This window comes from Neopelma chrysocephalum, unplaced genomic scaffold (assembly GCF_003984885.1).
Source record: "Neopelma chrysocephalum unplaced genomic scaffold, ASM398488v2 Primary Assembly neopelma1_77, whole genome shotgun sequence".
Taxonomy (NCBI): Eukaryota; Metazoa; Chordata; class Aves; order Passeriformes; family Pipridae; genus Neopelma; species Neopelma chrysocephalum.
In genome coordinates this window covers 5,350,919-5,373,912 of record NW_020897738.1, presented here as the reverse complement: position 1 = coordinate 5,373,912, position 22,994 = coordinate 5,350,919, and the positions used below count along the sequence as shown (strand labels likewise).

The following is a 22,994-nucleotide window of genomic DNA, read 5'->3' as shown; positions in this document are numbered from 1 at the left end:
GAGTGTGTGACACTTGATTTTCATTTCTCCCTTAATAAGATTGGATGACAATTAGATAACCCATTGGCTGGTTTTTCAGATGCTGCACTGAAATGTGCTGGTGACAGTGTGGGCTCTGGCACGTGCTTTCAGCTGTGACATCGGGGTGCTATTGTGGTCCCTGGCACGTCCTTTATTTGATCTGTCTCAGCACAGACACGTACAAAGGATGTATAATGGTCCTGAATTACCCTGACAGATAAAGAGCATTAATACTAAATCCCTGAAAAATGCTTGGAGACCTTTACATGAAATGTACTATACAAGCATTATCATTATGATTGTTAATAATGTACATAACCCTAACTAGGACAGAACACAGAGTCTTTAGGAAGCTCTGCTGTTAAATTTAACTTAATCACAGCCCATACAAAATACTCTCATGATAAAATATTGGTGACTGAGTAAGGAAGGATTTAGAAATACTTTCAGACTTCTTACGTAACAGAGTCTGTGCAGGTTGGCTGACTGAAGATTTCTTCTCTTTTATTTACTGTCTGGACCATTTTGCATTCCCTTCCAGGACCTTTTTTGAGGCAAGCATGTAACCCTCTTTGCCTGAATCTTAAAGGGCAAGGACTTTGCTTACTAGGCCACAAGCTAAATGAATTGACTTGGGCAAGGTGAGATTCAGGCCTTTGTGGCCGATCCACTGAAATAGGGTACTTTTCATATTATTTTTCTATTCTGGTTGGAGCAGACAATCATGGTCCCTATTTCTGTTCTGGTTGGAGCAGACAATCATCCTCCCTATTAATTAATAAGGAGTGGAGAAATGTAGACACAAGTCTAGAGGGTGAACAGTTCCCTTTGGTAGCCTCATCTCTTGCCCTGCAGTTCTCCTCCAGTTGCCATCCAGCTGTTCCACACTGTCTGTTGCTGCTGCTTTTGCTGTTTTTCTGTGCTTGCTGCATCTTTTCTCTCTGTTTCTGCCCTTACTCACCCTTTGGGTTGCCAGTTATTAGCCTTATATCAGTCCCATTGCCAAGCTTTCCTGAGAGCCCTGAGACAATAAAATATGTAGTGGCATCCTAATGGCTCGTGAGCACCACTGGCTGCATGTCTAGATCCTGCAGTTCCTTATTTAAGATTTGCAGAAGTGCTCAACTTCAATTTAGGGAGATAGGTAAGCTCAGGCAGAGCAAATGTGTCCCATGAAAGACCAATTCATCCTTTTCCAGAGATGTTTTCGTGTGGCATAATTTTTCAAATTGCCATCCTCAAACACCTCAGTATGAGTATGTTTTGAGGCAGATGTTTTTGTGCTGTTTGAAGTCCAGGCTCGTGCTCTCAGCTCTTCCCTGATTTTCCGTGGTGACTTTTGGCTGCCCATTAACTTCTCTTTGCAGTCACTTAAAAAAGTGATGTCGTGCTTCTGAAGGATTTCATGAGCATAAGAAGGTAAACCAGCCAAACACACCTGAAAAGTGCTTGAGGTGTCAGAATTCAAGGAGTTGTCTGAGTCCAGTTCATTATCAAAAGTAATTATCTGTGATAGTTCCCATGCTTTATACCTGTGATAGGATCTGCTCTGTTGCCTTTTCCAAGACTGTGGCTTGGCTGTTGTATTTGTTTGTAGGACACACCAATGCAATTAATTTTCCCACGTCAGCTACCCATGGAAATGCTGAGCAGCTTTCCTGTTTCAGCCCTTAGTTTGCAGCATCATCTTGTTTAACTGGTTGTTGGATGTTAAGCCTGATTTCTGAATCTATTTAGGCATTCAAATCCAATTAATGTAATTGCAAATTAGAAACCTAAGCACCTACAAAAAGTGGCTTTAATGGCTCTTCAATTTTAGTTAAAAGTGTAACTGTGTATTTAGAGCAGGTGGGTATTACAGAAAGCTGATATTTTTTCCCAATTTATATAATCTCTTCCATATAATAACTATTAAAAATAATGTGATTATTTGCAAGCAGGTAATTATTTTGCAGCTGTAAACGGTTTTTGTTTGAGTAAATTCAGGGCATCTCCTTTAGACTTCAGGATTTGAGTGCCTTCAGCAATTTCTTGTAGCATTTGTGAGCATGTGAAAAGCTGTGGTAGTGTTTGAGATTCTGTACAGACTTGGAGCTGATACCAAAATGAAATCTGTGAATATGACGTTCCATTACATGCTCCATTTCATTCTACTCACAGCCAGAGAGGGAGAAGTGAAACTTCAGTAATAAAGGAAAGTATCATTTGCCCTGGTGACTAGGCATCTGAGGGCACAATGGATGGTACTAAACTACATTTCATGCATTGTCTGTGAGCATTATATTAGTTGCACTTGACTGTCACTAAAAGAAAAAATCGGGGGCTTGTCTCACATGCACAAATATAATTTCTGTTAATGATTGGGTCTCATTTCTGCCACTGAAAATCCAGAGCTAACTCAGTGTAGTTAATGGGATTGATCTGCAGTTTATTGGATGAAGAGAAAGTCTGTTCCTTCTTGGGAAATTGTTTGTGTCTGAGCACAGCTCCCACCCTCACTGGATGGTTTAGTTTGGCATCAGCTCCGTGCTGAAAGCAAAGATCAGCCAGAGCCAATTTCAGTTGTTTCAGTGCCACAGCCGTAAGTCAGCCCGTGTTTCCTTGAAAGTTCTTCACACATTTTGATGATGCTGAGCTGAGTTTCAAGCTTGTAACAAATCTTGAAAGCCACTGTTTCCCTGGGGCTGAGAATTTCATCACAAGGATTTCACACAGGCCTGCAGATGGGATAAGAAACAGCCCCTCTGGCAGTACAGTTGTATGTACTATGCTAATTTTTGAAGACACCTTGACAAGTAGTTTTCCCGATTCTGCCCTTTGTTCCCAGGTTAAACAATGTGTGTGTCTAATCTCATCTCCACTCTCCCTTCCTCTGAGTAGATTCAGCTGGAGAGCATTCACTGATACTCATTTCTTTGGAGCCCAGGCTGCCAGGAAAGCTGTGTGGAGGTGTGATTAACCTCATCCTGTACTTCAGCACCCAGATCTGACAGTTATCATCTGCTCTCCTGCAAGGCTAATTACTGATAAGAGTTTTCTTCACGGGCTGGTTGGTTGGTTGTTTTGTTGTTGTTTGGGTTCTGAGAAAACTGAGTGGATAAAATGAGACATCAGACATCATAAAGTGTGCTCAGCCCAGGAAAACTGCAGAAAAGAAATTATTAGGGAACATGAATGAATGTGATGATCCCAGAATCACATTCTGGGACTTCCCCAGCTCAGCAGTACAGGAAACAATGAAGAAATAATCTGTTCTAGTGCTGGTGGAAGGGGGATCCCCAGTGGAAGGGTCTTGGTCTCTTTACCACTCAGTCATCAGCAAAAGATGAGTTTACACACTGCCAAGGGTGAAATGATCAGCTGTTTACAAACTTCTAGTTTAAAGAATTATCTTTAATCATGTACTTTTGCCAGAGGTTGGTATAATATGTCAAGACAAGGTTAATCCTTTCTTTAGCCATAAGCTGCCCCTTATTTTACAATGGCTTCCCCAGATTTGGTAAGAACTAGCTTTGTCTGGTATGTCAGACTCTTTTTTTTTGTTTAGTGAAAGGATCCAATGAAGGATTAGAAAAACTACTTGATTGTAAGACTGAGGTTTTCCATGTGCTTTAAGGTCACTGAGCTTGTGTAGTGGGATGGGAGTTGAGGACTCAACTCCAGGTTCCTTTGGATAATAAAATTCAAGAGATCAGTTTAAGTGCATGATCAGGATGAAATCTGAACCATCCTTGGCAAGGTCTGGCAGTGGGCAGGTGATGTCCACCAACCCCAAAGCAGAAAAGCTCTCATCACCCAGCCAACTGTAGTGAATACAGAAAATTCTGCTGAATCCTCTGACCTACTACTCAGCTATTGTTACATTTTCCTTCTGTACTACTTTCCTACTTTCCTTCAGGTGCAAAGTTCTCTGTTCAGCCCCACCTGGTGTCTGTAGTGCACAGGTTGGAACTGAGAAAGCCAATTTATGTCTTCTGGAACCCAGTCCCTTTTCAGGCCAGTTTGCTGGTGGCAGATTTCATGGGTACTTCAGGGCTGCCCTAATGAGTTTTAATCATAGAATCATAATGAGACATCACTCAGACAGGCTTTTCTGGAGTTTGGAATGTTTTCTCTTCCTGAGAACAGCCCCAACTTGGCTCTTTTGTTAGGAGCTGACACTGCACTGACCAGTCCAGTTATCTGTAAGTGAAAAAGCCTCATATGTTTTCTTTCCTCTTCAGAGGATGACAGGAGTGCAGGAGGCCAGAGCAGACTGACCAGAGTGTGTGTCTGAGATGCAATTCTGAGATACTCCCTGCTTATTGAAGAAAGAAAATAAGGAAAGACCTTACTGAAAACAATCTGATCATGCCTGCATGGGTATCACTGTAAAACAGAGGCAAACTGCTGAGGGTGATTTTCTTACAAAGATCTAAACCACTGTAAAATGAACACTGGCTTTCCCAGGGAACGGGGCAGCACCGTGACCTCCCACTGCCTAATTGTCTGTTCCACTAAAACTTACCCAGCCAGCCTGGAGCTTCTGGGGCCTTACATCAAATCTGTCATTTGTTAGAGGCATGTTTTACCCTTTCACGTGAAATGCAGCCTGAAACACAGAAAAGAGCAGTTTCTAATTAAACTCCTGCCTAAATCCATTATATCTTCTGAAGACGCAAAGACGGGGAGATGAAAGAACTGTAATGATCCCCATAGGTAAATAGAGATGTAAAAGTTTGTTTGGAGGGATGGAGGTTAGAGGGCAAATAGGAAACCAAACATAAAGCCTCCTGGTAGAAATTGAATCACTGCATTAGTTATCATGGATTTTCGTAAAAATAAAGTAATATTGCACATTCAGGTTTCGGTTCCTAAATGTGAAGTGACAGCCTATGAGTTAGCCACTGAAATGATATTATAGACCCAAAAAAAAGAATAATAGAGGAAATTGAGAGAGCAGAAGAGAGAGTTGTAATAGAATTGGGCATTGGTACAAATACAGATCATGAAAGGGAGATTGATTTAGTGAAAGAAATGAAAGTCAGATACTCAAGGTGTTAAAAAGATCATCTGCTCATCTGACAAAGAATGCCTAAGGCTGCACAACTTTTAGCTGAAACAGCCAGATTTGCTTAAGGTAGATGAACTCTAAAATTGTATGAGGAATAATAATATAGTACAAGGAAACTTGCTTTTGCAGTACACACTTGCTGCATTAAGAAGTTGTGCAAAAGGCAAAAAAGCTTGTGTGGATCCATCCATTGGAAAATGACCTTTGCTCATTAGTTTGGTCAGAAGATACACAATGAAGGAACTGCTGTAATCCAAAGAGCCTAAACAGTGATATTTCCATGCTAGCCAGCTCTGAGGATTTGGAAGAAAGCACTCTTGGTGAAATGAGTGAAATGAGGCTACTTCTGTGGGTGGTTTGTTGTACATAAAAAGCAGGTAGGACAGATACAGATGCCGTGTGAGTGGCACCTCCATCTGAGTGTCTGCTAATGTGGAAAGAGTTGGTTTAGCTTGTGAAAGCCTTTCAGGATTCATGCCTATCCACCTCTGACTGCAAAGGAATGAAAATCTCCCTTGTGTGAGGGAGGAAGGCTCAGAGATCCAGATGAAACTGTGCTGAGATCTCCTGTCAATGTCTGAGGGTGATAAGAACAACTCTTTTTTTAGTTTGGAAGCCAAAAAGTTTGAAGTACATCTTCATTCCCAGCACTCCTAAAGGTATGAATAACTCCCCACTGAGAATTGCAGGAGTCATAGTTCTGTTCTAAATATCACATCTTCATTTTCCATCTCTCTCCGTTCAGAAATCCTGCTTTTCAAACAAATTACAAGAAAAGGATTTGGGGCCCTCTTCTTCACTGCTGTATCTCAGCCCAGTGAAATATTTAGAATCATACACAGAGGTTGGGTGAGACACAGCAGAGAAGAGCCCAGGGAGGAACTATACACATCCTGTAATCAGCTTTTCTCTTCTTACAACATGATTTTTCATGGTGGGGATCACCCCTGCTTCCGAAAAAAATCTGAATAATCTTAGTGAGTCCCTCAGCATCGTCCTGAGGAAGACAACCCTTGTTCCCCTGAGGGGGAGTTTAATAGCTCACCTGAAAATCTCACAAGCAATTCCTGGAGAAGTTTGGAACGCTTTGTGGAGCCTGCTGAGGGTCACACCAGGCAAAGGGCTCCCTCCTTCTCAGTCTTACTGTGCCTGGGAATGGGTGAGTGACACTCATCAGACACTTCTTTCAGGGGACGTCCTGAAGTTGAGCACGACTCAGTGATGGCACAGGCACTGCTGAGCAGCTGGAGCTGCAGCACCAGGATGAGCTCAGGATCATCCCAGTGATACTCAGCCCTTGTCATCAGCTGTTGACTGAGCCCACTGTGAGCGTGAAGGATAAAACCAGGCTGAGCTCCTGCCAGCTCGCTGTGCCGAGAGCTTGGATTAATCACGTATATTTTTCCAGGGAACTTTGCATATAGTTGAGCTGTCCAGTTTTTTCATGTTGTCTGGAAACCAAGAGGAGAGGGTGCAGCTGCCCAGCTGCTCCAGGTGCCTGCAAGGTAGGCCAGGGAATGCTTATGCAGGGACTTGTGGATTAGCATAAGTGAAGCACTAGAGGCTGAGTCTGTCTGGCACAGCACCCACACTAAACACATGAGTGTTGCTGGGTTTTGGCCATGAGGTCTTTATAAAAGAGCAAGTGTGTCTGTGAAGTGCCAGAGATGTGACAGGCTGCACTGTCCTGTACCCTGGAAAGGAGTGAAACGCTCCCTGTATCCACCCAACTCCTGAATGAGCAATTCCTGGAGAGCCTGGCTGTAAAAACTGCTCCACTTGTCTTCCTGGCATTTCTTAAGCCCTGTTTCTTCCAACCTGTAAGGGAGACACAAGCTGCTGACTGGTACAGTTGTCCCATCAAGTGTCCAGGATTTGTCATAAGCTCTAAACAGGAGTTTGCTGGAAGAGATCCAGATACTGAGCACACAGACCCACCCTGCTCATTCCTGTAGCTCCTGTACCCTGGTGACTTCACATGAAATACAGCTTCACCAGGGCTTATGAGACTTTGTTATTAACATCATCAATTCCTAAACACTGAGGATGAGCAAGATGTGTCGATACAACGGGGTAGTTTGCTTTCGGGTGGAGTCTCTTTCATAATGTGGCTATTCTTTCTTCTTGGTTGTTTGAAGATAGTTCAGATATCAAACTTCAGGACTCACCTCAATTTCACAGTAAATAGGTACGTTGTCAGGATGGAAAGAGTGTGAAAGCATTTGGAAGATCAAAGCAGCACGACTCCCATAAGAGGCAATAGGGAACAAGCAGCTAAAATCTTACAAAATGCTTTCAAATTACCCTCCTCCACCTTTGATTTCCCATCCTCGCTGAAACCAGCTCCTGAAATGTTTTATTGAATGTGCTCCTCCTGTCATTTCTTTGAAAGTGAGAGGAAGCTTGGAGGAACTGTGAGCTCAGGTTGGCAGCAGGATCAACTGCTCTGCCCTTGCAGGCCAAATGGCACCTGGCTGCCCTTCCACATCACCCCATTAGCTGCCTGGGGCTAAAAGGTTGAGAGCTAGGGCACAGTTTGGCTTCCTCTTTATTTATGGGGAAAAAAGCCGATGTTTTTCTAATCTTGTATTGACCCTGAGTATGTTTTAAGAACTGTCTCTTTGCTGACTGTTAGACCCAAGCACATCAGAGCCTGAATCCCACATATCTGGGCTGTTGCCTTGTGCACTGTGAGAGCTGTAGGCACAGAGAGGTGTTTGCTCTTCCCAGGGTTGTTCCTGTCTCTTTTAGTACATTTATATTACGAAAGCACCTGCACCTCCCAACAGCCCCGAATCTCAGTGCCCAGAAACTGCAGTTCCCCACCAGAGACTGTCCCGTGACAGCCTAAACAACCATGAATAAAACATTCATGAATGAACAGAAAGAGCAGAAAAAAAACCACCTTTTATGAGGTCAAATGGCAGAGATGAAATAAATACTGCATCTCTTCAGTCCTCACCTGGACTTCTATCCATTACATGAGTGTGGGTTTTGTTTAATGATTTTTTTTCTAGACTACGTCTGTGAGAGGAAATGTTTCTGGCCTTGCTCTCCTATTTGTGCTAAATGTAGCTATTTTCATGGTTTGGTTGATTATTCTCAAACCTCAGAGTAATGAGACTTCATTTCTCATCCCAGACTGTATTTGCAGATAACATTCCCCAGCACTTTGTGACCACGGGAAAGCTTCATAAACAGTTAATTCCTTCAGTCACACAATGAGCATAATAATATCTATACCATATAAATGCGTATTTATATGAAAAAATGCATGCAGAGACACACATTTATGTCATAAACACTGAGGCTTCACTATGATGTGCTTTACAAAGTGTTGTCAGGAGGGTTTTTTTGCAAAAGGGTAAAATGCTGTTCGATAATAGGAGTAGTTCAAGTATAAAATGTTCATCATCACCACCATTGTTGTTGTTATTTTACTTGACTGTGCAAAGAAAGAGACACAGGAATGAAACAGTATTGATCCATAGTAATTTCACTGGTCCTAAAACAGGCTATTGTTTAGCTAAGGAAAACAGGATGCCTTTGCCTCCATCTTTTTTAATATGTTTTTTCCTTGAGTCTTCTTGATTTAACCAAATGTGATCAATTTTCAGGCAATGCACATCAGAATGCTTCACAAAGTGATGTAAATTATCACCACTAATGCTGGAAATGCAGGCGAGAATAATATACTTAGCATTTTATCACATCTTACAAGGAAAGAAGAAAGTTTGAAATAACATTCACTTTGTGCAAACTTATCTAATTGCATTCCAGCAACATAAATTATTGTTGCCAGACTTTAGTTCCCTCCAGGTCCTCGGAATGGGTGCTGAGCACTGCTTTTGTCTCCTGTCTGGAGGTTCAGGGATGGCTTTCACAGGGGTTGTGTTGTTCTGCCTGTTCTCTTGCAAAACGTATTTTCCAGTACAACAGGACCTGCTTTTGCTTTTCTGATCAATATTGAATCTGAGCAACAAAGATGAAATGCTTGTTTCCCTTTTCACCCAAAATCCCCACGTTTCTTGTAGATAACATGAATGGACTACAGGCAGGAAAAGCTGTGCATGATGTATCTCAATATATGGCTTAAAAATCACTGAAATTTTCAAACTCAGATGAAAGGAACAATATTTACAGCTGTGAAAATCATTCCTCAAAGTCCTTTGTCTAAGCAGATCTTAAATATTACTGCAACTGGTAATTATCATCTTGCAGTCCCCAATGATCCCTAGAGTTTGGAGAGTTTCTAGTCAGATCCTCTCTAGTTCAAATGCTTTTCTTCACTGATGTCACCAGGCCAATCTTTCCCCATCCTGCAATTAATTGTTTTTATCCAACTTTATACTTTGCTCTTACCTTTCCTGAATCTCATCTATTTATTTCTGACAATTTTCTACACTATCAAGATCATTTTAAATTCTAATCTTGTTCTCCAGAGAACTTACAACCCCTCCCAGCTTGGCATCATCTGCAAATTTAATGAAATTAATTAAATGAAAATTAAATGAAAGACTCCCATTGACTTCAAGGGGCATTGGAGTGAACCCAAACTGTCTTACAGCTTTCAGAAGTGGTTCAAGTGAAATACACTTATTGCTTCACAGGCCATTTTTGTAAGGGGAAAAGACAGATGCATGCTGAATAATTCAGGGTCCTCATTGCTGACTGAGAGAGATTTAAGTAATTTGTCAAAATAATGACCTCTGTTTGCGGTGGGGAGCAAGTGGTTTTGGATGATTTCTGTCCCCAGAGAGATGCTGGAGGAGCCTGGGTTCAGCCCAGCCCCACCACCAGGGACTTGTTTAGAGATGTAAAATGAAAGGTAAGCAGTAGCAGCAGAGGTGTTTGCCGATGGTGGGAGGCATTTTGGAATGATGATGAGAGTTTCCTTTGAGCCTGATGGAAACAGTGCTGCTGCCCAGCCTGTGGGATATCTGGGAGCTGGATTGATGGCAGCCAAGCTGCAGAGAGGAGTTTGTTAAAAACGAGTGTACTGACTCCAGCCACAACAATCTGCTTCCACTCACGCAGGCATGGCCACAGCCTGACCCCTGTGTGTCAGAGCCCACAGCCAGCCCTGCTCTGCAGCCCGGGGTGGAAACTCAGTTTACCTCCAGTTGTCCAGGAATAAGCAACTGGGGAAGAGAAGGTTGTGTTGGTGGGTTAGGAGAGGACAGAAATCCCCTCATTGCTCAGCATCCCTGCCCACACTTCCAGTGGGGGAGGATGCTCTCTCCCATTCCAATACAAACTTTGCAGTCACTTCCACAGCAAGTGTTGTTTGGAAAACATTCCCTGGCATTTCAGCCTGTCCGTGTCGGCTGGTGCCAGCTTTCATCTGGCACTGGTGTATTGTGGCTGCTGCTCTGCTGTTGGAGCACAATCCTGCTTATATTTGCTTCTCTGCAAGTGATTTTTGGCTTAAAAAGGCATAGATCTCTGAGAAATTTGTCATGCTTTGCTGTTGCATTATTTTTCTCCTGTCACTTCAGAGTGTTGGCCAACTTTCCAGAGCCTGCCATGCATGTTTGAGTATATGTACATTGCAGCAGATTCTTCCTTTTTCTTCTGAGTGGTGATGTTGGATATCTGAATACTTGCCAGAGGACTAGAACTAGTCTTTGCCTGGGCAAACTCTCTATCAGAAAGAGGACTGGATCCTTAAAACTCTTTGAAGTCATCCTACTAGCAAGATGGAAATCTCCTTGTCCTTGTAGCACTGAAGTCTGCCATTGTTAGACATATTTCATCTCCTTTTGCCTGTGTTGAAGTGACTGAAATGCAGTGCCCTTGCTGGGGATGGTGTCTCAGTGCCACAAGTGATCTCAGAAGCCTTTGGTCATTGTTCTGTTCAGTACCAGCTGAGACATGGCTTAGCTCAAGTTGTTTCCTGAAGATCTGGGCTTGAGATCTCAGACTCATTGAAGTCTGAGAGCCCTGAAGAGTTCAAACTCCTTTCATCTTGGCATTCTCCTCTCACTGCAGGGTCTTTTCAGTCACTTCTCCTGTGTAACTCTCACCTCCTTTAAGCCTGTGGAGGTCTCATCTCATGCTTGGCTTGGGTCAGATCAATTCTCAGTGGTGTCCCTAATTAAAATTTACGAATAACCCATTATGGTTTGGGCAGAAATTAGAGGAGCAGGACACTTCTTGTTTGAGGGAAGAAGTGCTGGCCATTTAGGGTGGGATCAAAGCTTACCAGAGTCAAAGAAAAGTCACCCTTGTGGGTGGAAAATGGCTCTACTAAAGACTGGATCCTTGAGCATCCAATCCAGTTTGTTGCTGGAGGGCTAGAGATGGGACATGCCTGTGGTGTGTGTGTGTCATGCCATGGTTTATGGCACAGAAATGCCCAAGCTAATGAGTCCACCCAGCGCTGCAGTCTCTGGAGGAGGATATGGAGCTAAATTCTGTGGGCACAGCACCACACACACATAACTCTATTGCTTTTAGTGCTCAGCTGGTTGGGTATGTTGTAAATCTCTCCAGATCTCCCAGCTTGAGGATTGGTGTGCCCACAGTCAGCCCAGGTGCACCTTGCCCGTGAGTTTGGGAAGAGGAGCCAACATAACCAGGCCTTCCCAGTTCCATGTGAGCGCCTTCCCTCCTTTATGGCTGTTTTTGTCAAGGCCACGGGCCAAACTTTGTCATCCATTTGCAAAGGTGAAAGTGTAATTTCTGAGTCTTTGGTAGCCACCTGTTGCTGCAGCACGAGCTGCATAATTAGAACTGACAATCCCTGTCTAGAGATTTCTTGGAAGCTGGAAAAATGAGAATGTTGTCAAAAAAATAGCAGTGCTTCTAGTCTGCAATGCAGTGATGGAGATGAAAGATGAGTGAATCCAAGGAGGCAGATAATATATCAGCCCAGTGCCTTTTTCTAACTAGTTTAGAAGTCCAAAACAGTCTCTAAGAATTTACATTTCTCTTGTAGCCTTAAAGAAAGTGTATTTTAAGCTGGTTTCTCTATTTCTTTCTCTTTACTGGACCAAACCAACAGCGAGTTTCATAGCAGTCATGCTTAAAACTGCAATAAGGGTGCTAATTTCTTTTTGCATCAGTTGATGCAAAATATTTTTTTATATTTTATTTGGGTGTCAGCAATTTTCCATAAAATTATGACAACACTTTCAAAGAGGATCTTTATTTTTTTTCTCGCAGAGAAAGAATACATTTCATTGGAGGCAGCGTTGAATCATACTGTGTTCTCAGCTCTGAGTAACATACAAATCTCAGAATGTGATATGAATATTTTTGTAGGTGGACAGTGACTTTCAGTGGCTTTGAGGGGAGAGGCAGGGCTTTCTCTTCAGGGTTTGTTTAAAAGACCTGTTGCCATCTCGGCTGACACTTTGGGACTTGAGCTGGGGACCTCCAGAGCTGGGAGCTCAGCCTGGAGCAGGGGAGCTGCAGCACACAACCTGCCCAGCCGTGGGATCTGGTGCTGCTGGTGCAGTGGGGTGTGTGGAGGAGCTGCAAAATCCACTCTGCTCAGCACATCCTGCGTGCCTCACTCCTCCCACCCGCGCCCTCGGAAGCAGCATCCACAGAACAGGTGTTTGAATTCTACTGGTGAGGCACAGCTCTCCTTTGCACTGGTGCCATATGTCAAAAATGACCTGCTGGGGATAGATTAGAAGTGACTGGAAGTGTGTCTCGGGGTGATGAAGAGGAAAACAGGAGTTCTTTGGAGAGAGAGAGGCTTGTTAACGTAATTGTGTTACATGCGATGGCAGCGCCAAAAAAGAAAACTGCACGTAGCCAACAGAAATCCTGAGCTGTGCAAACATGGCAGAGACTCAGACAGTCCCAGTCCCACACCTGCATGAGTGGTTATGCTGCAAAAAAGGGAAAGGTCCCACCACTACTGAAGCTGTGAGGGTGGCAGCAGAAAAAAGTGTGGTGCTCCCACAGGTGGTGGGGCCAAGGGAACTCCTCACCAGGATTCTTGGAGCTGTTGGACTCCATGATCCTCGTGGGTCCCTTCCAACTCAGGATATTCTATGATGCTGCTAGAGCAGGGTCTGCCCCAGTTTGGAATAACAGGCTGCTGTTGGGAGGAGAGCCCTGGGATTTGGGGTTTCATTTCTTGGCTGGGTCACAGATGTTCTGTGAAGCCTTAGGCACGTGGTTTGATCTCCATGTGATTCAGCTCTTGATCTCAGGAGTAAATAAAAGCCTGTTTCCCTGCCTTGGTTAGAATCCATAACATCTCTCTGAAGGAAACATCACTGGGTGTTGGGGCCTTCATCTCCTCTGTGACTGTAAGTGTTGCTGCAGTGTGTTAATGAAATATTTTTAGGGAGAATAAGTGTTTGGATTTGGTGATTATCAAAGGGGAATGATCTCCACGTTGCAGAAACCATGCCTCACTGAGGAATAACCTGTTGCAAGGCTGCAGCAAAGCAAGGATGAGCCTTGGTCTCTGTGGGAGGACAAGCCCACAGCTTCATGCAGTGAAAAGGGACATTTTGGGAGGTGGTACAAATGAGAAAACTCCTTTTCATGTAGGGAAATCTTTTTTTCAAAGGACCCTTTGCTTTTGTATAGAACAAGCAGCATTCAAGTAAAATGTTTCTTTTAGCATTGACCTTCCAGCTATACATTTGTTATTCTAGCAGGCAACTGAGAATGACACACATGCCTTCTGTGGTCAGCATATGAAGGCAGAAAATTCAGTGTATGAGGGCTAAATTCACCTCAGCATAAAACACATACTTACTAAATTCACCTTAGTATAGATTTATTGCTAAATATAGTACAAAGCAGTGTAAAATCAGTAAGTATTGAAATATTTTTGCCAATTAAAATATTGAAATATTTTTGGCCTTTGTGAATGAAGGAAGTACAGTGAAAGAAACTTGATGCTGAATTGCATGCTGGGTCACAAGTGGAGCAGAAAGTAACAGGGTTTAGTTTCCTGTAGACAGTGGGAGTATAAAGTATCCTGGATGTGACTATTAGATGTTTTGCACCCCTAATTTTACTGTCATGGTAATTATAGACAAAATCAAAGTTCCTGACTACACATTACTGGTGCTGGTGGTTTAGTTCCCCGGTCTGGGTCTGAAATCCCTGTGTCAGTGTGCTGTGGGAGTGCTCCAGCCCCAGAGTTCTGGGAGAGCTGGGCAGCACTGGGACTGCTCCTCACCACCACTGCCAGTGCTCCTTCACCAGCCCTTTTGCATTTGGGGAGATTCAGCATCTCCTGAAGTCCTTCAGCTGCTCTGGGAGAGTACAGGAGCTGCAGGAAGCACTTTGCCCTCCTGTGTGTCCTGTCGGATGGGTGTTGCAGGCAGTTGTGTCCATTTTCCTCTCAGCTGCTCCCAGGGGCAGAGGGTCTCACACACACCGTGAGCAGCTCACAGAACAGGCTATTTCAGGCTGTGAGCATCTCCATTACCTTCCTCCCCCCAGTGTTGCTTCACTGACTGGATCTGACCATCCCCTTTACAGCCTGGCTTGAGTGTTTAGTCCATCCAATTCATCACATTCTTCATCGGCTCCGCTTCACTTGGACCTCAGTATTTATTACCCAGAGACAAGAGAGCAGCCTGTGTCCTTTCTTTTCATGAGTGTGAAGCAAAGTTGTTCCATTGCCATTACACTTCTTTAAGATTTACTGGAAGGAAGGGAGGAAAGCCACTCTCAGTTTAGTGATGAAAAGCTTGGGGTGCTGGATTTGTTTGTCATTCCCCTCCTGCTTTTCCTGGGCAACTGCGGTGAGCGACACAGAGTGCTTGTGGTTTCCAGATCAAGAGAGAAATAGGAAGATGTAACTCAATTAGCAGAGGCAAGAACGTGTTGTCACATTGATTACAAACAAGTTGTGGCTTCTAAAACCCAAAGCATGAGGTGGGCTGAGCCCAGCAGTTTGGTTTCTGTCTAGTCATGAGATGGCGCTTGCCTGCCTGACAGTGCTGCCATCCCCGTGTCCTGCTGATTTAGAGGAGCAGACACCAAAGCTGTCTCGTGCTTTTGCTCATCCTGTGCTGGCAGGATCACTGCTCGCTGAATATCAGGAGCAGCAGGTGGGCAGGAAGTCGCCACCTCCCTTTTCCAGCTGGAAAGCAGGAATTGCAGCCCAGCCAACGGCAAATGAGGGATGGCCAGAGCAGCAAACGGAGTGGGGAACAGCAGGAGTGAATGAAGCCATTTGAATTCTCTGTGCATTGCCTGCTTGTCAGGGACACCCCGTGCCACCATCCCCTGTGCAGTGCCCTCGGTGGCTGCTGCAGGTCAGACAGCGAAGGGCTGTGCTCTAAATACAGACACATTTTGAGCAACAGAAAGATGCGGTTGTGTAACCCCAGCACCTGAGCTCTTTCTTGTTTCTTGCAGATTAAGCTTTGCAAAATCCCTCTAAAACAAGGGGATAGCATCCTCATTTTACAAATACATCAAAGGCAGATTAAAGCCCGGATTCTTAAAGAGATTTAACCACCAAACTCCCCTGGAGTTCAGTGGGAGTTAACACTTCAGTATCCTTGAGGGTGTTGGTCTCAATAAATTGCACACAACCACCTAATAAGTGTGTGATGGAGTTGGGAATTAACCCCAGGCTTTTGGAAAGGTTGTTCTCTGCCTTTACTTTTCTTCCTGCAAATGAGAATAGCACTGAAGGTACCATGGACTCCATGTGATGGGGTTTTAATTGAGCAGAGTTTCATTGTGATGATTCTGTTTTGATTTGTGGCCCCAGTTGATTAAGGCTTATTGGGGAAAATTTGGCAGAGTTTACTCAGTCAGAATTTGGCATTCTGTAAAGCAGCTTCATGAAATTATGCTAATTTCCCTGGAATTTCATCTCTGACAGAAAAAAGGGAGAAAAGGATGCTAGCAGGTTCCTGTTGTGTCAAGGAAACAACTTGTTTTGACGTTTCCGAAATGAAATGTTTTGATTTTTCATTTTAAAATTACTTTTTCCTTGATGTCACGGTGTCTTTTTTTTACATAATTTTAATCATTTGAAATTGAAATGAAACTGAATTTCGTGACCCAAAAAATGAAAACAACCGTAGGTGTCTTGAAAGCCCCGCTGAAATCCAGCAGGCAGCTCGACTGCCAGTACCCCAAGAGGGGGTAACCCAGCACCACGGGCACATCCTGCCCAGGTGGCACCCAAGTGTCCTGAGCTCAGTGGCTGAGTGGAAAGGGGTGCAAAAAAAAAAAAACATGGAAAGGAAAAATCCACTGAAATTTTATCAGCCAAATCTTGATTTAAAAAAAAAACAAAACAAAACAAAAAAAAAAAAACAAAAGGTGATTCCTGAGGAGAGACCATTAATGAGAGGATTTTTCAGTCAGTAACACCAACACACTGCGAACGTTGTGTCGGATCCGTAACATTCACAAAGGAGCTATTAAACTTCCAGCTCCACTTGGATGTTTGCCCAGAATTGTAAGTCCTTTTGAAACGTCCCACTGCGTGTTTCACTCGGGAATTCTTGGCTGAGGATAACATATTGATGTTTGCCACAAAGCTGCAGAGCAAACTGAAAAAAAATCTCCTAGGAATTAATTGGTATCAGAGTTCTCCTAATCAATATGGTTTCTGATATGCTTCGGGTGGATCAGTGCAGTGAAAACATCTTTCATTGGCACAAGTCTCTGCTAATATCCATTTATTGCAGCGCTGGGTGACACTTTCATCGTGACACTGTGGAAAACCTGGCAGGAAACAAGCTCTGAAGACCCTTAGAAACTAAAGGAGATGTTTGTCCCTGGGTAAAAAAATCCCATACAGTTGTGGATTGCAGTGTTCTTTGATGTTGTGCTGCAATAGGAAAGCCACTGTGGAAAAGTGTGGACACTTTGAAGGTGTGGACCTTCAGAATTTAGAGCACCTTCTGGTTTTTCTGAATCTTCAGAGTCCAGATGTGCCACTTGACACCCGCTCTAAAACCAGCACAATCTTTCTGCACAGGGCAGAGAACCAGCTATAGAAGAATGACGAGGTACGAAGCCTTGAGAGTACAGCTTATCATTTCATGGGATCAGAGAATGGTTTGGCTTGGAAGGGAACTTAAAGATCATCAAGTTCCAACCCCCTGCCATAGGCAGGGACACCTTCCCCTATCCCAGGTTGCTCCAAACCCTGTCCAACCTGGCCTTGGACACTTCCAGGGATAGGGCACCCACAGCTTCTCTGGGCAACCTGTGCCAGGGCCTCACCAGCCTCACAGGGAAGAATTTCTTCCCAATATCTAGTTTAATCATACTCTCATCTTAAAGCCATTCCCCCTTGTCCTATCATTTGTCAATTTTGAAAGGGTATTCTCAGATTTTGGCAGGTACTTCAGCCCTCACAATTAAAATTCAAAATATTTAAAATTAAGAAGACCTTATTTGTGTGTGATTTCCCCCCCATGGGGGAAGCTGTCGAGGTGAAGCTGTATTTAAAATCTGTCTGGAATCCAATCACTAGGGTTCAGGCCAAGTCATCCTTCTTTCAGCAGCTGTGGAACTGCCCAAGTTGGGATGTTTATCCTGCTGAACCTGCAAGTCACTGAGTGACCAAGGAACAGGAAGAGCATCCCTAAACTTGACTCAATACCCATTTGCATTTACTGTTTCTTTCTGGGAAAAAAAAAAACTAAACAAAAATCTTTCTTTCCTCTTCAACACGGGAGGTGCTGTAATTATCCCTCAAGAACAGCTGTTCAGTGGTTGTTCCTAATTCCAGCAGCATCCAGGGTGGTTTAACAGATCCGCTGCTGCCATCAGATCTGAGCACGGTGATTTCTTAACTTGAGGATCCTCCCAGAACCCCGGACTAGGACAGGTCCCTCCTGGAGACATACAGTGGGCTTAGGGCTGATCCACCCCCTGTGCTGCAGCTTCATTGTGGTTGTTTGTCTCTGCCTTGCATAATTCCAGGCTGGATTCAGTCATCACAGTAACGAATCTCACTCCAACACCTCGGGTTAAGAGCTGGTGATTAAAGGTGACTCCGCCTCCCCTGAGTCATTTATAAGTGACTTATAGAACTAATAATGGCCTCATCCTTCTGCACCTTGGTACACAGCTTGTGTTCTGGAGTCTTTTATAGCTCAAATGAGCTGCTTTTGCTTATTTATGCCCCTCCTCATTCATTTTTAATGGTTAGAAGAGACTCCCCCATTCTTCTTCTGACAGCAGTGATTTAGGCAGGACTCATTATCATAACTTACATTACTAAATATCCCCATTTATGCTGGTAGACCAAGGAAAATGTGTGCAGTGCTAAATCAGAAGAGATCCCATGAGCTTGCCAAGGTGGCAGGGCTGTGTTTGAAGTGTATATTATATACAGAAAGTGCTTGTATGGGGGAAGGATCATTTACAGGAACATGGATGGGGGACAGAGTCACAGAGTGTTTCTGAAATACAGATTTTATTATTGGAAATATCAGAGACTTGCTTTCCTAATTGGCCACCCTTGAAATGTCTAGACCTGAACTGCCCAAGATACGTCTTATTTTCAAAGAGTTATTAGCTGTGACTTCGTAAGAGTTCCAACAGAATTACTGTAGCAGAAAAGCAGTTTCCTGTGAGGGTTTTACTGTTATCCCATGGGAATTTAATAATGATAATGAGGTGGGGAAAGACTGTTACAGCTATTTCTGGGAGCTGACAGTGAAATGCTGGGTACCTCTTCTGGGAGTTATGATGTACATTCCCCTTTCCCTCCCTCCCATTAGATCTTTGGATTCTATTCCACCCAAAGCTAACACAGAGTTTATGGGACCAAAGGAATAGTCAGCCACACAAATTCCTATCTCCCACAGACAGTCTCTGCAAAAGGACAATGGGAAAAGCAGTAAAATCCTTTTAGGAAAGGGATGGGAACTGTCTTCACTGGAGAACTGGATGCAGGAGGTTGGGGTGATAGGGACTGTGTGTGATTTGTGAGGAGTCTTACTGCTTCTTTCCATGTTTTTCCCAGACTGGCTGAAGTCCTGCTACTAAAAGGCTTTCAAAAGGTTTTTCTTCCACAGATAAAGTAGCAAACTCTGAAATAAAATAACAGAAATTAATAAAACCTAATTTCTCTTGCTTGTAATCACACCCTAAGAGCATACAGAATGTGGGGAGTTTTAAAGGTCAGAGATGACTCCTTTTCAAACAACACAAACAGGCTTTTAAAGCAAACCTTAAAAAAAGGTGTCTTGGACCAGCAGTGTCCTCTCCTTTTCTGGTCAATATTTGTTTGCAAGGAACCAGCTCTGTGTTTTCCCCTCCACAGTTGCAAGGCCACCAGCTGAATTTCGGGTTTAGTTTTGAGGTACCCAGTGCACAGAGCTGCATGTGGGGCTGGGGACTGCATATTTACAGCAAGGATTTATAGCAGGAAGCAGCAGTGACTGAACTCAATTCTCTTTTCTGACAATAGGACTGGGGGGTTGAATTCAATGCAATGCTGAGCACATCTGAAATATTCCACTCTGTGCATTTTGCAGCACTGATGATTGAACTCGACATCCAGCTTGCCAGAAGCTACATGTTTGGTATGGACATGGTGCACTTGGAAATCTAATTCCTGATTCTGTGCTGTGCTGGCAGTAAGGGACAGACCTCTGGCCTCGGTGCCCTGGTGCACAGTGATTAGATGTGTGTGTGTGACTCAGAGGAAGCTGTCTTAGCTATTCACTGATGTAAGGGAAAGAGGTGGACCTGCAGGAGCCAAAAGAAACCCAAAGCACTTTTATAACCTACCAAGTCCATGCCCCCAAAAAAACCATTCAAACCTCAGTTCCCTCAAGAGATAAAAGTACCCTGTATTGAGAGGATTTCTGGAGCATCTTGTGAAAGCTAAGTACAGCCTCCCTTAATTAATGGCAGTCAGCTCAGTGAAGTTGTGTGAAAAGCTCCAGTGACACAAAGCCCAGAAAGGCTTTAGCAAGGGAGCACAGCACCAGAAGGGTTTAATGGCATTATAATGTCCTTGAATTCCAGTGGCCACAACACAGAGGTGTATTCCAGCAGTACATTAACAGTAAAAGAAAAATCTACTCTTTCTCTCTTGAGCCCTTGTCATCTTTACTGAAAATTGGAGTTGCCATCCTTGAGATATCAAAACTCAAAGGGAGGAGGAAGGGAAGAGGAGTAGATGGATGGGAGTCACTGGATTTTGGAAAGAAAACAAATTGGGTTTCCCCACAAATCACCCCCTTGCTCCAGCCCCTTTGTAGCTTCTATTGCATTTTATAATGTGCTTTATACTCTTCTGGAATCTGTCCGTTTTGCGATCGCACAGTGCCCTCGGTGACGCCGGGGAGCCGCCTTGGCTCAGCACAGCCCCTCTCCTGCTCGCACCCCGAGGGGCTGAGCAGGGGCTCCGCTCCCGCGGTCCTGCCGGGCACGGAGGAGGGCGGGTACCCAAAGGATGCTTCCACGAATTAACGCCGAAGGAAAGGACCCGCTTGACAGGCTGAGCAACTGAATCCCGTTGCAGATTGAAAAGTAGACATGCGGGCTCGGAAAAGGCGGTGGCAGCCGAAGCTTCTCCGCGCTGTTCCCATCAACGTGAACACGGAGAAGCCACCGCGGGGGGGGACAGCCCGCAGCCCGCAGCTGCTGAGCCGCCTGTGCCGGGGCTTCCCCCGGGTGCGTGTTTGTCCTGCGGGAGCTCAGCTGAGCCCCGGCAAACTCATCGTGCAAGATATTCACTCTTTTCCGACGAGCAGCTTGGAAAACCGCGGCGTCAAAGAGAAGGAGAAGCTCAATTTTTCTTCTCTCCCTGCATCTCTTTAAGTCCTTCTCTTGTGCTGGAAGATGAATAGTTCGGATGTGTCTGCAGCAACACGGGCATGGCTAATCTGCCCGTCTATTGATGACCTGTTTCTGAATGTGCTGGCCTGATTTATGAAAATGTACTGTACTTTGCCCCATGTTTTGATGTTGCTCTGTTAGGGCTGCATGCAAACTGCAGCAGAACAGTGATGCTTATTCATTCAAGCAGTGAAGGGCTGGCTGGGAGCTGAATGAGCTCATAGTTGTTGCTGACTTCACTTACAGCAAGGGAAACAGGCACAAGTGGGTGTCCCAAGCACAGTCATTTTTTTCCTGACCATCAGTTTGTTTTATAAATAATAATCCTGAAAGCACAAGGTCATGGTATTTATTTAATCATTCATGTGGTAGGTTTTTAGGGATGGATTCTTTTTTTAACTCTCTTTTTGCAGTAAACCCTGACAAAGTTGGAGTTGAGGTCTGTTTGCCTGCCAGATTTTCTTCCTCTTGTCATTGCTTGAGCACTGATGAATTTAAAATCTGATAGTCTGATTCCCATCTCTTACTAGCATAATTCAGCAGTTATCTCCATGGCTGGAGAGAGTCTCAGTGGTGTTCAAGCCTCCCTGTGCTGAACTGCTCCTCACACGTTAACAGACTAATAAAACCAGCAGCAAAATCCCACCTGTGCTGCCTGTGTGTGCTTTAAAAGCCACTGTTCAGACAGTGAAGCATCACCCTGGAGGGAGGATGTTTGGCAGGTCCCCTGCCAGCAGCCCTGGTGAAGAGCAGAGCAGGGGACATGCAGGGGAGCTCTGCTGGGGGCTCCAGCACCTCCACACAGTGGTTTGGACTCATCCCTGAGCTCTGATTTGCAGCACAGAAGTTCACCTGTTGCCTTCAATCCCTAGGAAATGTTTTCAGTCCTAGGTCTGTCACCCATGGGGACGTTTAATTGCCTAATGTGTTAATTAGCTGACATTCACCAATGTAGGTGTTGGCAGCTGGGACCAGAGGTGGTGAGGAAGTCACACAAAGCTGTTACCTGTTACCCATGTGCTGCTCAAGAAAATCCTTGTCTTCAGACCATTCACTTGTGCCTCTGGGCCAGCCTGCAGAGCACAAGGGCAAGTGCAGGACCTCAGGGCAATCAGCTCTTGGGCTGAGTGTGACCTTGGGGCCGCTCTGTCTTCAGCTTTATGTGTTGCTTCTCCAGTGGAAATCAGCATTTTGAAGCTCTGCCCAGTTTCTCTTCTCACTGGTGTCTCAGGGGAAAGAGGAAAGGCAGAAAGCAGCAGACAAAGCTTATTAGCACGTAGGAGAGTTGTCTGGTGTGAGAACAGCACTTAAAATACAAGAAGACAACAGGGATAAGCACAGTGCCAGCAAGGAGGAGATGATTTCCACTTACAGAAGCAAGGTGGGAGAAGGAGCAGATGTACCAGGCACTGCCTGAAGGTCTTCTCACTTCCTGCCTGTCGGACAGGCCATTAGGCATTGCAGGTAGGAAGGATGATGTAGTTCTTGCCCTGAAAATATCACACTCACATTATCGTGCCTTCTGCGGGGATGCAAGAACAACGTCTGCTCTCCTGCTGCTGCCCAGACATGCTGCTCCCAGAAGGGGACTGTGCTCATGCCTCCAGCCTTCCCTGTAGCCATTTCTGCAGCCTCACATGGAGCTTGTCCCGGAGTTTTGCCAAGTCTCATCTTCCTCAGCCCAGGCCAGTTTGGATCAGCTTTGTGATGGAGTGGATGTAACACCAGTGCCAGAGGCCCCAGCTGGGGGCCTGCTGTGAGGTCCTTCCCTTGCGTGTTGTACCCCCATGTTTTGAGGGGTTTTTTTGACAGCAGCTGCGTTGTCTTGCTGTGCAGCACAACGAGATTGGATCCTGACAGGAGCTGTTAAGAGCTGGTGTAAAACAGGCTAAGATGAGGCTATCCCGAAAAACATAAATCTGCCTGTAAACAAACTCCTTACTTTTCTGCTGAAACCAACAACAACTATAAGATTTTGACCTTAAAACAGAAAAGACAGACATTGCAAGAGCCACGATAACCTTTTCTGGTACGTTACCTAGGCTCAGACAAGCAAGGATGGAAATGGATTTGCTATGGATCTGTCTGTGAGGGGGTTGCTGTTGTTTAAAGATAATAATATTAGAAATGCAAATTATCCCAAAAAAGCTGGTGATATTAA

The 22,994-nt window shown here is 44.5% G+C and overlaps 1 protein-coding gene across 1 annotated transcript in view; it reads left to right on the top strand.

Annotated features, from left to right (window-relative positions):
- The window catches only part of TMEM132D (transmembrane protein 132D), a 231,512-nt gene that overhangs the window by 198,464 nt on the left and 10,054 nt on the right, over positions 1-22,994 (top strand). The gene's annotated exons all lie outside the window — the stretch shown is intronic.